At 36.8% G+C, this 17,281-nt stretch overlaps 1 long non-coding RNA gene across 1 annotated transcript; it reads right to left on the reverse strand.

The window, feature by feature from the left end:
* Positions 1-377: 377 nt before the first annotated feature.
* LOC131382170 (uncharacterized) lies at positions 378-13,830 on the reverse strand. The gene is made up of 3 exons (XR_009211418.1): positions 13,698-13,830; positions 7,226-7,374; positions 378-1,134 (listed from the first exon to the last, which is right to left on the reverse strand). It is a non-coding gene; the product is annotated as an uncharacterized LOC131382170 (long non-coding RNA).
* Between the last annotated feature and the right edge of the window lie 3,451 nt (positions 13,831-17,281).

Below are 17,281 nucleotides of genomic sequence, written 5' to 3' on the forward strand. Positions count from 1 at the left end.
GATAGTATAAATAAAACTACAGAATTCTCTATTTTTCAGTTTTTTTTATTGGTAGGAACATGAAACTTTACATATATGGAAAAAATGAAATTTTTAAAATATTCTACTTTGACAGTTAATGAGCACAGAACATATTCTGTTTGGAAAAAAAGAACATATTCTGAATTCTCAAGCTAAACATCAAATCAGCCCTAAGAGACATAAGACAGTTTCAGGGATATATGGGAGGAACTGATCATAGAACTAGTTGAGAACTAAAAAATGAAATTGTAATGAGAGACAGCAATTCCCTCTACACTTAAACTGGCACTGAGAAAATATTTGCAGAATTTATGGTGAAAGGAAACCTAGAACTTAAGGGGTTGTAAGTAAAAATGTCTTTTAAAAAATTATATGTCATCGTGCCTGAAGCCCAGGGAATGTATTTGGATGGCTAAAAATTAGTCCATGATCAGACCATGATCAGAAGCAACATCTCTATGATGAGCTTTTCTAGTCATTTGAAGTCACTCTTAAATATACTATACTCACAGGAACAAAGGAAACAAGTGAAAAGGCAAAGGAGAAAGTTGAACTCAAGCAGCTTTGTTTTCTTATCCTTAGTCTTGAGGAAATTGGTGCCTAAATTGAAAGTGCCCTGAAGGCGGCTTTAACTTATCTGACCAGACCTTACCCCAGGGATTGCCTCAGGTCCTGCTGACCTAGGCAACTATTTGAGGGTCAAGCTTCCACTCAACTCAAGTATTCTTGAAGAAACCCTCCTGTGTATTCAAAGTGGGCAGCATCATTTTCCTCCCTCTCAGTCTTTCTCTGACAATTGTTTGTTCTTTAATGGCTATGACTCTTTTTGTGCTGCTGGCAAAGGAACTCCTCCAGAGGGTGAATTAGGGCAAGCAGTGTTCAGTACTTCCCTCCTGGGGCAGTAACAGGTGCATCTCTGTTTGTTTATCATTTTCTTGGTGGTACTCTGCCAGAATCTCGCATTATAATTTGTAAAATTGACCTTACATGTTCTCCAAAATCAGAATTCCAAGTAATAACACAGTTTGTATTTAAGACTGAGGATGTTGAGGTGAGTTTGGTCGGTCAATTTGTTGGTTGGTTGGTTTCTTGGTTGGTTACTTGGTTGGTTAGCTGGAAATTATGAAGGAAAAAAATGAGAAAAAAGAAGGTTAGGAGAAGGGAAGTCACATGGGGGAAGTCTGTTTTAAAAACCCCGGTCTCTTAGATACAAAGACTGACCCCTTTGCATCTTCTTATATTACTAAGCACTCTGACAGAAACCAGTTTTTTAATATACATTTTTGGTGGGAAGGCAACATTTATATGCCTAACACTGTAATAGGCACTCTTGGAGATGAAGGGTAAGAAAAGTGATATAGGGCATGCCAAAAAAATTTAATACATGGACACTATATAAAAACATAAATATTATGATGCAATCACTTCAGTTTGGCTGGAAAAACAACATGGATTGCTGAAAATGCTAGGATTCATTTCCTGTGTGCATGAGTTAATTTGGCTCATTCTGAGGGAAGAGACACAACCCTTAACTTAATCCACCATGTATATTCATGTATGCTTGCATATAAGTGTGAGATGAATACAAATTTATCACCTCTGCTAATAAAAGAAAACAAGTAGAACATATTCCCAAATGAATATGAGTCCATAGTGAGGTCTTTCATTATACACAGGATGACCATTTGCCCAGTTTGCCTGGGACAGCTTCAGCGAACTCTTATGGTCCTAGTATTATTATAGATAAAACACCTCTCATTATTAAAAGTGTTGTAGTTTTGACAATAAATTATAAGCTCATCCTGTAAAATATGGTGGGTTTAAATGACTGTAGACATCGAGACTTCCAAAAGAAAAGAATTGCAATTTTTGCTCATTATCTTTGACCTAATATAGTTTCTGTGACTACTTTAAAATTCTGTAAGATCTACCCTCTAGCAATATAAGTTTTTGTGAAGTTTTTGTAGGCTTACATTATGTTCATTTTACTTTTAAGGAAACAGAAGACCCTTCCAGTCAATGAGAGGAAATCTACCTTGTACCTTGATAGAAAAAAATAGTGAAGATGCCTTAGAAAATAGACTGAATTTTTTTCGAATAATTAAACAGGGTTACTATATGACTCAGTGATCCACTCCTAGATGATAGATATGAAAACATGTCCACAAAAAAATTATAGCAGTATTATTTATAATAGCCAAAAGGTGGAAACAACTTAAATGTCCTTCAACTGCTGAATGGATGAACAAAATATGGTACAGGCTGGATATCCATTATTTAAAATGGTTGGAACCAGAAATGTGTTGTATTTTTGTATTTTTTCAGATGTTGGGATATATGCATTATACTTGCTTGTTCGTCATCCCTAATCTGAAAATCGAAAATCGGAAATGCTTCAAAGAGCATTTTCTTTGAGTGACATGTTGGTACTCAAAAAGTTTCAGATTTTGGAGCATTGCAGATTTCAGGTTTTTTGGACTTGGGATCCTCAACCTGTATATCTATACAATGGAATACTTTTCAGCAATAAGAAGAAATGAGGTGCTGATACATGTTACAACATGAATTAACCTTGAAAACATTCTCTTCAATGAAAGAAACCAGTCTCAGAAAGCCATATATTACATGTTTCCATTCACATGAAACATTCAGAATAGGCAAATCTATAGAAGCAGAAAGTAGATTAGTAGCTGCTTAGGTCTGGTGGAAAGGGGCAATTGGGGAGATAGGGGAGTGCTAGCTAAAGGGTACAGGGTTTCTTTTTGAAGTGATTAAAATATTCTGTAATTAACTATGGTGATGGTTACATGTATCTGTGAATACATTAATAACCATTGAACTGTGCACTTCAAGTCGGTGAGTCATCTGATATGATAATGATATATTGTTGTTAAAATAGAAAAAAGAATAAAGACTCTACCTGTCAGAATAGCAACCAATTATCACTAATAACAATAACCAACGTTTATGGAGAATTTACATGTCTTATCTCAATGAACCCTCACAAAATGACCTATGGCATTTGCTCAAGAATTATCCCAATTTTGAATATAAAATATTAAACATAAAATGTTAAGTAAATTGTCCAAGGTCGCTGTAGCTTGTTAAGTAAATTGTCCAAGGTCACTGTAGCTTATGACATTGAGTACAAGCCAGCTAGAGACGAGTAACTCCAAAGGTAAATCTTAGAGATATCTGTTTACCTAGGTCCAGCCTTGTGATTGAAACCTATGACACATAGAACCTCGCTTCAGTTTGAAGACTGCTTTTCAGCAGTAGGTAGAAGGAAATCATATCTTGTCTTTTTAGGTCAGAGAGAACTTAGAGCTTCAATGAGTTCTAAATCCAAACTGAGCTCTTGCACTTGCTTCTCTGCTGACTTGGTCCTCTGTCAACTGGCCTGTCTCCTCATCATGCTTTTTTTTTGGTTTGATTTCCCTCTCATTTTCACTCCTGCTCTCCACCAGTAGTTAGGGTTACATAGAAAGCATTATAATTCAGTCTCACCTTTTAGGCTTGGTCCTTTTGTAAGAAATACGTACGTATATTAGAGAATACTTAGAATATTTATTTGTAACAAATAAAAAGAGTCAATTCCTTTGGTCAATTTAAATGAAAAGTAACATTAGGGCAAAAGATAAAAGAAGAAAAAGACATAATTAAAGAGATTTTTCTTTAAATGACTTGAGAGAAATTTAATCAAGCCACTTAGATTTATATACTAGGAAAAGCTGGCTTTTCATTGTTTTAGGAACAGTAACGTATGCATGTGATAAAAATAAAATCCAACAGGACAGATGGTTTTTAAACAGTTAAAGCATCACTGGTAATTCAGAGTGTGTAATAGGAATCTTAGAGCAGCAACGTCAGCTTACTCTACATGCCAGACTTTATCCCAACAGTGACCTCAAATCACTTTAGGAATTACTTTCCATATGGAGATTCAGCAAATGGTATGCTCAGGTACAACAGGGAAACTGCTGTGATCTGAATGTTCGTCCCTCCAAAACTCATGCGGAAACTTAATCCCCAATGTGGCAGTTTTGAGAGGTGGGGCTTTTAAGAGATGATTGGGTTATGAGGGCAGAGCCTACTTAATGGATTAATGGGTTAGTAGATTAATGGGTTATGATAGGCGTGGGACTGGTGGCTTTATAAGAGGAAGAGAAACTTTAGCTACCATGTTCAGCCCCTCACCATGTGATGATACCCTGTACTGCCTTGTGACTCTGTAGAGTCCCCTCCGTCAGATGCAGCCCATTGACCTTGGACTTCCCTGCCTCCAGAAGTGTAAGAAATTTTTTTTCTAATAAATTACCTAGTTTCAGCTATTTTGTAATAAGAAGCAGAAAATAGACTAAGACAGAGCCTAAAGTCTATTTTCCTACCAGGAATTATTAAGTAGGTAAAACATACTTAGATTTCACTCTCCATGAAAAGTCGATGTATATGTGAGTATATATAAGTTAAAGAGAGAGGAAAAAGAGAAAGATTATTCTGATTGATTTTCTGAGTACTTTTCCTCTTGAAAGTCATATTATGACCTTAAATTTATGGATCTAATAGTGCTATTCAACAAAGAAGTGCTTTCTCCACCATGGAAAACTGTTTAGCAGGTTTTTAAAAATGTCTAATGTAAATTTATCATACAACTCAACAATTCCACTCCTAAGTGTCTAGCCAAGAGAAATAAACGCATATATCCACATAAATATGTGTATTCAAATGGTGATAATTACATTGTTTGTAATACCAAGAACTGGAAACAAACTAAATGCTCACTAACTGATGAAGGGGTAAACAAAATGTGGCATATTCATACAATGTAATATTATTCAACAATAAAAAGAAAAGAAATGCTGATGCATGTTCCAACATGGATGAAGCTTGAAAGCATGATGTCAGCTGAAAGAAGTCAGCCACAAAAATACCACATATTGGACGAGTTGTTTATATGAAATGTACAGAAAAAATAAAATCTGCAAATATAGAAAATGGATTAATGGTTGCTTAGGGCCATTGCAATGGTTGCAATGGACCCAGTATTGTTGGGAATGGGAAATGACAGCAAATAGGCATTAGATATTTTTAGGGAGATGAAAGTTTTCTGAAATTAGGCTGAGGTAGTGATTGTACAATTCTATAAATATATTTAAATCTCTGAATTGTATACTTAAAACAACTAAGATATAGGGTATATGAGTAATAAATAAGGCAGTTAAAAATCAATCAGGGTAGTATACCATACTAAGAAAATGAAAGAAAAAATCAATAGATTCAGAAAAAGTAGATGACAAAACTCAGCATCTAGTTTAAAATTCTTCTCCCTATGAACCACATTCCAAGCAACTGAAAATATGGTATATTAATTAGGCTGTAGTGAGTTATGTTCTAGTAACTGACGATCCCAAAATTTAAGTGGCTTAATATAATAAAAATGCATTTCTCTCTCATACTAAATAGCCAACAGGTGTCACCAACAGAGGTTGGGGGAAATAGAGGCAGACTGTACTCATCAGAGCGTTCAAAAGCAAAGTCTGACAGAAGATACGTCTTAATACCTGTTTCTGAGATTTCAAAAAAAGAGGAAAGGAACATGGAAAATCCTGCTCTGCCTCTTATATCTTCTTCCAAGAAGTGAAGCACATCACTTCTGCTCATATTTCATCGGCCAAAGTAAGGCACATGACCACAGCTAATTTCAAAATATACTCGAAAAATTGCAATACCTACATATATTGCTGCCATACACGCAGAAAGAGGGAAAAGAAAGTATCTGTAAGCAGCCTGATCACAACCACAACATGATACACCTTAATCTTTCTTTTGCACTGAATAAACCTGAGCAGAGTGAAAGATAGCCCAGAACTCACTAGCAAAGGATATGATAGGTTAAGAAAAGTAGATATGATGGGTTTGGTGGCTAAAGGATCAGAATTTATATCTAACAAGTCAATACTTTAGAGGAAAATTTGAAAACCATGGTTAGGCCCTAGATATTAAAGATTTAAAGCAACATTTTAAGGTAGACTTACAACTTAGGACTTAAAAGTTATGCTTCGGTAGTTGTTAAGACTTTAATGGAAAAAAATTTCTACAATATTAATGGGAAGAATATTGCTAGAGTAAGTAGTGAGCTTTTTCCCAGGCTGAGGGCTGGTCAGATATAAAAATTAGAGCTGTAAAAATAGCAATGGAGTCCAGAACTTCGTTGAAATATTTAAATAATTCAATAAATGTTAAATTTTATCACACAATTCTTTCTGCATCTCTCGTAAAGATAATATGATTTTGCACTTTATGTTTTTATCTATTGATAATGGTGATCTACCTACTTAAACACCATCTGTTAAAAACAATGCCTATCTGTGTTTATTTTAGCACTCAGGAGAATAAATATAAATTTACAAGATGAAGAAATATATACATATATGTGTGTGTATATATATATATATATATTTGTCAAGTATAAGGCAAAAAATAGAACAACACTTTTCCCTGTGACAGTGATGAGTGGGGGCTGCAACATAAGGGCAAAATTTCTAAAGTCATAGGTAAAATACAAAGGAATATTGAGTACAAAGTGACAGCACACTGTCATATTTTTGAAGCTGATTTACCAGGTCTTTCTCTGTTCATTCATGTCAAGCAATGTGTTAGGTATGGGGTGATGGTTTGAAAATTATCAGTCAGATTATCACAGATACCGTTAGAATTCTTGTTACTTTTTCATCACTGGTTAGTGGCTTGATAGGTTTTAATATTGCTTCATATACCCTTTTACCAAATACCACTATATATATTACAGATTTGTCTTTACCTTAGAGTTTTTTAAAGGTAGGATGTAAATCCTAAAAGTTTCTCTTAGACATTTAAATTAGAGTATATTTTTTAAAAAAAGGGACAAGATAGTGCAATTTTAAAGTCGTTTGGCAAACTGATTCTGTCAAGAAAGCTTAGTTTCATTCTGTTTGCTGCAACAGCTTTTTTTTTCCATAACTCCACTCTTCTTGTTCTTGTAATACATTTGGGAGGCCTGTCAAGGCCTATCCACTCTCTAAATAGCTTTGCAGATTAAATTTTTAACTCTCTTCTCTTCATGCAGATGTATATTTCTGACAAAGAATTGCCCTGAGATGTCAGCTTGCATTTTTCTCACTGGAGAGAAAGCATATAGGTGCAAGTGGGGATTCTCAAGTCTCACCCTCGTCAGGAAACACACACATACGCATAGATACTCCTCTCTAGGACCGTACATCAATGTTGGTGTGGCTTCTTCCTTTCGGATTTTTTACTCATACTTTTTTCTCTCTCCTTATCCTTCCATGGGGCTGAAGGTAGTATTACAAGAGACTAAAACAAGAAAATAAATAAATACCATATGTTTATTTTGTAAGCTAATAATCTTAATAATAAAGACATACCATGGTGCTGAGATAGCACCAAAGAATAGCATAAAGTCAAACATGAGACTTGGGAGCTGGCTTCCTTTTTCAGATAATATCTGAGGTGGACTTTAAAGGATGAGTTTATAAGGGAAGAGAGAAAAAAAAAAGTGAAAAGATCATTCCAAGCAAAGGAAACAACGTAATTGAAATTATGAATTTGTAGCAACAGCATAATCTGTATAATAATCTTTAAAAATGTGAGTAAGGCCGGGCGCGGTGGCTCACGCTTGTAATCCTAGCACTTTGGGAGGCCGAGGTGGGCGGATCACGAGGTCAGGAGATCGAGACTACGGTGAAACCCCGTCTCTACTAAAAATACAAAAAAATTAGCTGGGCGTGGTGGCGGGCGCCTGTAGTCCCAGCTACTCCAAGAGGCTGAGGCAGGAGAATGGCATGAACCCGGGAGGTGGAGCTTGCAGTGAGCCGAGATTGCACCACTGCACTCCAGCCTGGGCAACAGAGCGAGACTCCGTCTCCAAAAAATAAAAATAAAAATAAATAAATAAATAAATAAATAAATAAATAAATAAATAAATAATAAAGATAAAAATGTGAGTAATACTAAATTCCAAAAAAATGAGGTTGAAAGTGGACATGATTTATAATGTCCTACAGAGCTAAAATACATTCAGTGCTAGAAAAGGGGATAACATTCTCTTAGCCTTTGGCAGGACCCATTTTAGGCCACGTTGCTTTGGCATTCCTATACATTTCTCTGTTCTTGTAGCTTAATATGCTATTTGTAGAAACAGTCTATCTGGTGCCAGAATAATTTTTAAAAGGCACCCCCATTATCCATATTGAGAAGTTAAAAATGAATTTCATTGAATGAATTAAATGAATTAGTATGACTTTCAATTAAAATTAACCTAACACCAAAAAAATAGAGTAATAGTGAAATGAACACTTAATTTATTAGAGGACATGAGCTTTAGTCTGACCTTAGGCAACAACTAGTCATAGACCTTGAGCAAGTCACTTTAATCTTATTGCCCCTCAGTTTCCCTATCTGTAAAATAATAGAGTTAAATTACATGATTTTCTAAAGTCCATCCTAAAATCTCATGTTGCCATGCAGGTTGTAGTTATGTATGTATGTAGGTATGTACGTAATTTTTATTCTTTTTGAGACAGAGTCTCACTCTGTCACCCAGGCTGGAGTGCAGTGGCACCAGCTGGTGTCACTGCAAACTCCGCCTCCCAGGTTCAAGTGATTCTTGTGCCTCAGCCTCCCGAGTGGCTGGGATTACATGTACATGCAACCACACCTGGCTAATTTTTGTATTTTTAGTAGAGACGGGGTTTCCCCATGTTGGCCAGGCTGGTCTCGAACTCCTGATTTCAAGTGATCCACCCACCTAGGTCTTCCAAAGTGTTAGGATTACAGGCGTGAGCTGGCTGCGCTGGCCTAGATTAATTCTTATGTTTCCCCAACTTTAAACATATTCAAATAAGTGATAAAAATCAAAACTCTATTGAAACTCTTACCAAAAGAGTATCCAAATTGTCAGATTTTGAAGGCTGCACGCTACCACACCCAGCTAATTTTTGTATTATTTTTGTGGAGACGGGGTTTCACCATGTTGGCCAGGCTGGTCTCAAACTCCTGGCAGCAAGTGATCCACCCCACTCCGCCTCCCAAAGTGCTGGGATTACAAATGTTAGCCCCCTCCGCACCGGTGTTGTAAATACTTAACTAGTGATCATAGGAAAGGATGCCTGATCAAAAATATCAAAAATAATATGAAATACATACACAAAAGTAATTATAAAAATCCCAAATCGACAAATTTGTATACATTTACAAACATATTCATCTGGAAACTCATGCCAATATTATGTTTATGTGTTTAAAAAGAGTTCTTTTCATTTAGAAATGCATAATAGTCATGGATGAAATTATATGGCATCTGAGATTGACTTCATAATAATTCAACATGTTGGGAGATGAGTAGCATTGGATAGGAAAAAAAGAAACAAGAGTAGCCATTAATTGATAAATATTGTGGTTGAAGAATGGCCACTGGGGAGTTCATTATTCTCCACATTAGAATATGTTTTAATTTTACATAAGGATTTTTTAAATTTTTGTTTCTATGTTGAATAAAAACACTAAGGTATAGAATGCTGTATTCATGTTTAAAGGGGAAAGGCCATCATAAAATATTTGTGTTTATTTTCATAAAGAAATATCAGAGACTAATAAAACCAGTTATTGATGATGGTGGGAACAAAAAGAACAGCTATAAATGTGGGAGCAAGAGTTCCCAATATATAACATTTGGTATCATTTTGATATTTAAATCACATAAATATATTACCTATTCAAAAACCTATAATTATTCCACTAAAATATAATAGTGGTACAATATTTTTTTCAATAAATAGCACGTTGTTAATTAGATATTCACATAAGAGAACAAATTAACCTTAACTCCTACCTCATACCATACACAAAGATCAATTCCACATGGTTTCTAAATCTAAATTTTGAAGGGTATAATAATAAAGTTTTTGGAAGAAAATACAGGTGGCTATCTTCATAGTTTGAGGGTAGACAATGATTTATTAAATAGGATGCAAAAATTACAAACCATAAAATAACAAACTGGTAAATTGGAGTTCATTAAGAATGTCTTTATCAAAGAACGTAATTCAAAAGGAAAAGTTGCAGTATGGCAGAAGGTACTTACAATACATGTAATATACATGTTGAATCAAAAATAATATCTAGGATATACATTTTTAAATTATATAGCTATAAAAATGGCAGATAAATCAATTTAAAATATAATAGACCTAATTCTCCACTCTGTAAGTGTAACTGCAGGTAGTGACTTCCTTTCAATGAGTTTGGACAGGGAAGAAAAGAGTAATTTTAAAGTACAAAAATTTGACAAATACTATCTCAGCCAGGTGATCATGGTCAACATCAACAGTGATATCTCATATTGGTAATATATATTCTTGATATGATAGAATGAAAATGACACTTTACCTCTGTGGTTTTCCCCACCATAACTTCAGTTTAGTGATGATAAAAATATCAGACAAATCCCAATTAAGGGACATTCTACAAAATACCTTATCAGTGCTTCTCAAAATTGTCAAGGTCATCAAAAACAAAGTCTAAGAAACTCTTCCAGCTAAGAAGAGTCAAAGGAAGCATGAGAAATGTAATGCAGCACCCAGGTTAGGGTCCTGGAATATAAAAAATACATTAGGTAATAACTAAGAAAATATTTTTTAAAAACTGTGGACTTTAGTTAATAATATTTTATCAACATTGATTCATTAATTGTAACAAATGTACAATACTAATTTAAGATGTTGAGAGAGACAGAGAGAGAGCGTGTTAAACATGCTTTCAAAACCCTCTCTCCCCTGACCCCCTTCTTTCTGTCTGCCATTAGAGCCCAGAGCCACCATGTAGGAAGCCTAGCTATCCTGAAGCTCCCATGCTGGAGAGAATACACTGAGAAAGAGATGCCAATTAGTCCCAGCTGGTTCCACCCCTTCCTATTTCAGTGTTTCCAGACTAGGCACCAGTAATGTGCATAAAGAAGCCTTTCATATGGACCTCCTGCTCTCCATAGCCACTGCAACCTCATGAAAGACCCTGGACAACAAATGCCTAGCTAGGCCCTTCCTGAATTCTTGACCTACAGTAACCATAATAAATAATTGCAGGTTTTTTGTGGGTTTTTTTTTTTTTTTTTTTTTGGAGTCTCACTATGTCATCCAGGTTGGAGTGCAGTAGTGCGATCTTGGCTCACTGCGACCTCTGCCTCCCGGGCTCAAGCAATTCTCTGCCTCAGACTCCCAAGTGGCAGGGATTACAGGTGCTCGCCACCACGCCTGGCTAATTTTTTTGTATTTTTAGTAAAGACGGGGTTTTACCAACTTGGCCACGCTAGTCTTGAACTCCTGACCTTGTGAACTGCCCGCCTCGGCCTCCCAAAGTGCTGGGATTACAGGCATGAGCCACTGTGCCCGGCCAATTGTGAGGTTTTTAAGCACTAGTTTTTGGGGTGATGTGTAATGCAGCACTCATAACTGGAAGGGATTCCCAGAGAAGGAGATAATTGCAGGGAATGGAAGTTAGAGGGAGCAGTTTTCAAGAGCAAGGTGAGGCTGTGCCCTCTCAACCTCTGGACCATCCCCACACCTTGAGGATGCTTGTACACTCTAGTAAAGAGGGATGTCATACGAAGAAACATATTGAGTCCCAGTGGAGACAATCAAGAGAAGCAGATGCAGCTTTTCTGCTATTTAGAGAGAAGGTAAGCTTCAAACTGATCAGGTCAAAGAGAGTTGGCAAAAGCCCGGGCAGGGGCAAGAAGAGTATTTAGTTAGGAGAGTGGGCGTGGCTTCTGGAAGAGAAGCTAAAACCCAGCACAGTAATTGCAGATCTGTGGTCAGCAGCTTTAGTTGTCTATTAAAACCTTTGTCCCTCCCCAAGGGAAAGCCTGGCGTCACATTCCAACTTCACCACTTGCTAACTGCAGAAACGTAGGCAAGTTACCTATCTTCTCTGTGCCTCAGTTTCCTCATATGAAAAAGGCAAGATAATAATAGTGCCTAACTCATAAGTTATGATTATGGGGATTAAATGAGTATTTGCATGTGGCGTGCTTTGAAAGTGACTGATAGATAGCAAGGACTCGGTACATTTAAGCTCTTATTATTATTGTTACCAGGTCTTTGGGGGATAAAATTAGGAAATAAATCCAGGAAAAAGACTAAATTTCCTGCCAACCAAATGAGTATTAATATTTGGAGCACTGCTGTACATGTGACCCTTTTGTAATACATAGCCACGAAGCCTTGGACCTACGTACTGGGTAAAGTAGTAAGAGAAATGTATATTTGAAAACTAGTTAGACATTTTTTTGTTACCTGTCAAATTGACAGATTTGTTAAAATATAATCCTCAATGCTGCTGAAAGGGCAATAAAGTGGATGCTCATACATGGCTAGCTGATATCTAAAGCATAATATTCTTTCTAGAAACAACTTAGTAACCTGCATAAAACAGCATAATAATGTTCCTACACTCTGTATTGTAAATACACATTAATATATCTATCCTAAGTAAACAAGTAGGAATCCCAGAAAATGTTTATATACTAATATTTTATTTGTAATTTTAAAAAGTTTAAACAGACAAAAATACAAAACTACATTTCTGACAATGGCAGAACCATACAATAGAATACTACATAGGCATTGGAATGATGGTTCCCAAGAATTCCTCAGAAGCCGAAATATTCTTTACATAAAACCCTGAGTACTGTTAAAACCAAGAAAACCACCAAGAATGCACAAAATTAGGTTTATTTAGCATGATGCAGCAAGGGAAAATACACTGAAGAAAAAAATTTAGGAGCATCTTCACAATGGGGAGTTGCTATAGGCTGTTTATAGAAGCCAGTTTCAGATTGTATACAGTCAAATACATGGGCAATTTGGTTGTTCAAAATAATAATTATTTTGTGATACTTTCTTAAATATTCTTATTTGGTTATAATTTTTATCCAGGAAGTGAGAAGGTTAATATGGGTCTAGATCTGTTGCTGGTAAAGAAGCGGTGATTTCAAAATGGAAGTGTTGTGTTTTTTGTCACAGTGTGCCCTTGTCTTTGTCTTTTTTTTATGAACATCTGTATCTTGAGCAAATCATTGAAATTCTATTTGAAAAATTATATTGCATTCTTCACCAATGTTTTCATTTTCCCTAGTTATCAGCAGGACCAATTTTTACTTTCTCACTGCAATGCAAATCTCAGTTATAGAAATTATAGAAAAAGGAAATCCATACAGACATAGCAAAAATACTGTAAAGAAATTAATCAACTGTTTAGGGGGGAAAAAAAACTCTCTTAAACTGTGTTTTTCCTCCACTCTCACACTACCGCAACAATCATCAACACCAGAAGACTTCTGTGACCAACTATGTGGGAGTTTTTCCGACACACTAAACAGTGGATACCAACTGGGTGTCCTCCGATTCAATTCTGACACTATCTACCTGGAGATAGTATAAGATCCCACAGGTTCTTCGCTCAGTCCCCAAGAGTTTCCCCCAACCACCACAGACACACACCAGTCACAAGTCTGGGTCTCCCCAACGTCTAACCAATCGGCTTTAAATTGAGGTTTTCATGATCCCCTTTTGGGGTTTGATTAATTAGCTGGAGCGGCTCACAGAACTCAAAGAAACACTTACTTATGTTTACTGGTTTATGATCAAGGATATTACAAAGGATACAGATGAAAAGATGCCTAGGGTGAAGTATGAGGGAAGGAGAAGCTGAGCTTCCATGCCCTCCCCCAGCACACCACCCTCCAGGAACGTATATGCCTTCACCTATGTGAAAGCTCTCGGAACCCAGTCCTCTTGGAGTTTTCTGGAAGCTTCATGACATCAGCATTCTTTCTCCAAGGGTATAGGGTGAGACCATCTCTGGAGAGGGTTTTATGACCCACAATCAGAAAAGTGGGGGAAGATTAGAGTCCTGCATTAGGGCAGGTGAAGGGGAAGGGCAGGAGAAAGTCATAGACATTCTGTTTCCTGAGGCCTGCTACTTCCTCGAACGACTATAACAAGGGGTGTGGGAGTTATAAGCCGGGAACCATGGACAAAAACCAATGTATGTATCTATACCATAACACCATATCACCATATTAAAAATGATGAATTTATGGATTGTGGAGTTACAGAAAGTTGTGTTTTCTTTTTCTATTATTTTCTACAGTGAGCATAAATTATTTAACAATCAGACAAGTAGTAAAATAATAAATTTTAAGAAATATACGTGCTGTTCTTCTAGAATATACTTAGCAAATTATTCAGAAGAGAACAGTGAACCTCACTACAATCCTGGGTGATGATACCTGGTAACAAAGCAGGAATGAGGCTCCTCTGTAGAAGGAGAAGACAGCCCCTGTCACTAGTCAATGGAATTAAGTCTACCTGCTCCATGGAAGAAGGAAATCCTAAGAGGATATGGCTAATTAACCTGGACCCTTTGTGGCTTACACAGAAATATAAATGGTTTCCCTCTGGTACCAATCCTGATAGCAATTTATATTCTCTGATGCTGGGTTTGGCACAAAGTAGGAAAAACTGGTTATGTAAAGGCCAAATGCATGATTCTTCAGGCAACCTAGTCCAATTTGTCTACTTCAGGACCTGCCATCCCATCTAGAGGTACAGCTTCCTCCAGTCATTAATGAGTTAGGTCAGTGGCTCTCAGCCTTAGTCCCACCATGACAGACATAGAGTTTGTTCATGTTGATAACATATTCAAATGATTACAACAGATTCACTAGAACATTTTTTCTGGTAAAATCTGACACTAAAATTGTTTATAAGCCCCCAAATTACAGAACTATTAAGAATATATAGCTAGCCTCCACGCCATGACCACAGTAAATATATGAATGACTTCAACTCTTTCTCTCCCATTCAAGGCAACATATGGCAATACAATTGAATAAGAGTGAAATGATGACAAAAATCTTGACTTCTTATTTGTTCTTTTTTCCTGTATAAGCAGTAAATATAGGTGTCTTGTTTTTTTAAAATAAGCTACTATAGTCTGAAGGTTTATGTCTTTCCCAAACTCATATGTTGAAAACATAAAAGACAATGTGATGATATGAGGAGATGAGGCCTTTTGGCAGAGCCCTCATGAATGGGATCAATGCCCTTATAAAAGAGGCCCCAGGGAACTGCCTTGATCTTTCCATAATATGAGAATACACCAAGAAGTTTCCATTTATGAACCAGGAAATGGGGCTTCACCAGACACACCATCTGCCAGTGCCTTGATCTTGAACTTCCCAGCCTCCAGACAGATAAATAAATATCCTGTTGTTGATAAGCAACCAGGTTATAGTCTTTAATTATAGCAGCCTCAACAAAGACATATACCATATACAAATTTCAGTATTTTAACACAATACTTGAAGCAACATACCTCACAAATGACCTTTCTTATTTACTATGATTGAAAATCATCAAATTTATTTACAAAAGCAGAGGTGTTGCCTGTTAAGGGTGACTTTTAATATTTCCAAAGAGAATGGCATTGGATTCTAGTCTTAAACAATAAACAGGAGATATCCAGATAGGAACTTAATAGATATATGGCATTCCAGGAGGAAAAAACAGAATCTGCAGGGTAGAAATGTATGAAAAAAAAACCCATGATGATTAGAGATGCAAGAAGTCTAGCATAGCTAAAGCAAGGAAAGGAAAAGCATAATGGGAAATTCAGAATTTATTCATTCTATAAGCATCAGCTAAATTTTACAATGAGAAGTATTGATCAAAATGGAATTCCATGAAGCCACATGCAGTAACATTCACCTGTAGTCCCAGCTTCTTGGAGGCTGAAGTGGGAAGATCACTTGAGCCCAGGAGTTTTAATCCAGCCAAGGCACTATAGCAAGACTCTATCTCTAAAAAAATTAATAATGAAAAACATCCAGGTGTCGTGGCTCATGTCTGTAATCCCAGCACTTTGGGAGGGCGGAGGTGGGTGGATAGCTTGAGCCCAGGAATTCAAGACCAGCCTGGGTAATATGGCAAAACCCCATCTCTACTAAAAATTAAAAGATTAGCCAGGAGTGGGAGTGCACACCTGTGGTCCCAGCTACTCAGGAGGTTGAGGTGGGATGGTAGCTTGAACCTGAACCTGGGAGGCTAAGGCTGCAGTGAGCCATGATTGTGCCATTGCACACTATAGCCTGGGTAAGAGAGCAAGACCCTATCTCAAACAAAAAACAAAAAGCAAAAACAAACAAAAAAACACAATTTTAAAAAAATTTCACTTCAAGTTCCTGGATACATGTGCAGACCATGCAGGTTTGTTACATAGGTATACATGTGCTATGGTGGTTTGCTGCACCTATCAACCCACCATCTAGGTTTTAAGCCCTGCATGCATTAGGTATTTGTCCTAATGCTCTCTCTCCCCTTACTCCCCACCCCCTGACAGGCCCCTGTGTGTGATGTTCCCCTCCTTGTATCCATGTGTGCTTATTGTTCAACTCCCACTTATGAGTGAGAACACATGGTGCTTAGTTTTCTGTTCTTGTATTAGCTTGCTGAGAATGATGGCTTCCAGCTTCATCCATGTCCCCTGCAAAGGACATGAACTCATTCTTTTTTATGGCTTCATGGTATTCCATGGTGTATATGTGCCACATTTTCTTTATCCAGTCTATCATGGATGGGCATGTGGGCTGGTTCCAAGTCTTTGCTATTGTAAATAGCGCTGCAATAAACATAAGTGTGCATGTGTCTTTATAGCAGAATGATTTATAAACCTTTGGGTATATACTCAGTAATGGGATTGCCGGATCAAATGGTATTTCTGGTTCTAGATCCTTGAGGCATTGCCGCACTGTCTTCCACAATGGTTGAACTAATTTGCACTCCCATATAACAGTGTGAAAGCATTCATATTTCTCCACAACCTCGCCAGCATCTGTTGTTTCTTAACTTTTTTAATAATTGCCATTCCGACTAGCATGAGATGGTATCTCATTGTGGTATTGATTTGCATTTCTCTAATGACCAGTGAAGATGAGCTTTTTTTCATAAAAAAGCTCATAAATGTTGAGCTTAATAAATGGCCACATAAATGTCTGGCCACACAAATGTCTTCTTCTGAGAGGTGTCTGTTCATATCCTTTGCCCACTTTTTGGCCACATAAATGTCTTCTTCTGAGAGGTGTCTGTTCATATCCTTTGCCCACTTTTTGACAGGATTGTTTGTTTCATTCGTGTAAATTTGTTAA

This window comes from Hylobates moloch, unplaced genomic scaffold, assembly GCF_009828535.3.
Source record: "Hylobates moloch isolate HMO894 unplaced genomic scaffold, HMol_V3 SCAFFOLD_20, whole genome shotgun sequence".
NCBI lineage: Eukaryota > Metazoa > Chordata > Mammalia > Primates > Hylobatidae > Hylobates > Hylobates moloch.